We start from the raw sequence: 385 nt of genomic DNA, 5'->3' as shown, positions 1-385 counted from the left end.
CAGAGGTCATAGAGAAAAGGTTTAGGAGTGGATGTTGACCAGACCACACACTAGAAATTGAAGGGACGACGACGTTTCGGTCCGTCCTGGACCATTCTCAAGTCGATTGTGTGGATACGAGTCGATTTAGGAGTGGATACGGTAAACTTCAGCACTATCTCCAGAGGCCCACACAAAGAGGTAAACATCGGCAGAATATGAGACGCTGGCAAACATCAGAACGTTATTTAGAGGCCCAAAACAGGATCTTTGTTAGTCCAATATTGTAATAAGCAGCAACGCCCTGGAGTTCACGCCTTGTGAAGCCGTCAGGGGACTGACAGCTGAGTGGACAGCGCTTCGGATTCGTAGTCCTGAGGATCCCGGTTCGATCCCCGGTGAAGGC

Source organism: Procambarus clarkii, chromosome 8, assembly GCF_040958095.1.
Source record: "Procambarus clarkii isolate CNS0578487 chromosome 8, FALCON_Pclarkii_2.0, whole genome shotgun sequence".
Taxonomy (NCBI): Eukaryota; Metazoa; Arthropoda; class Malacostraca; order Decapoda; family Cambaridae; genus Procambarus; species Procambarus clarkii.
This window is presented reverse-complemented; position numbering follows the sequence as displayed.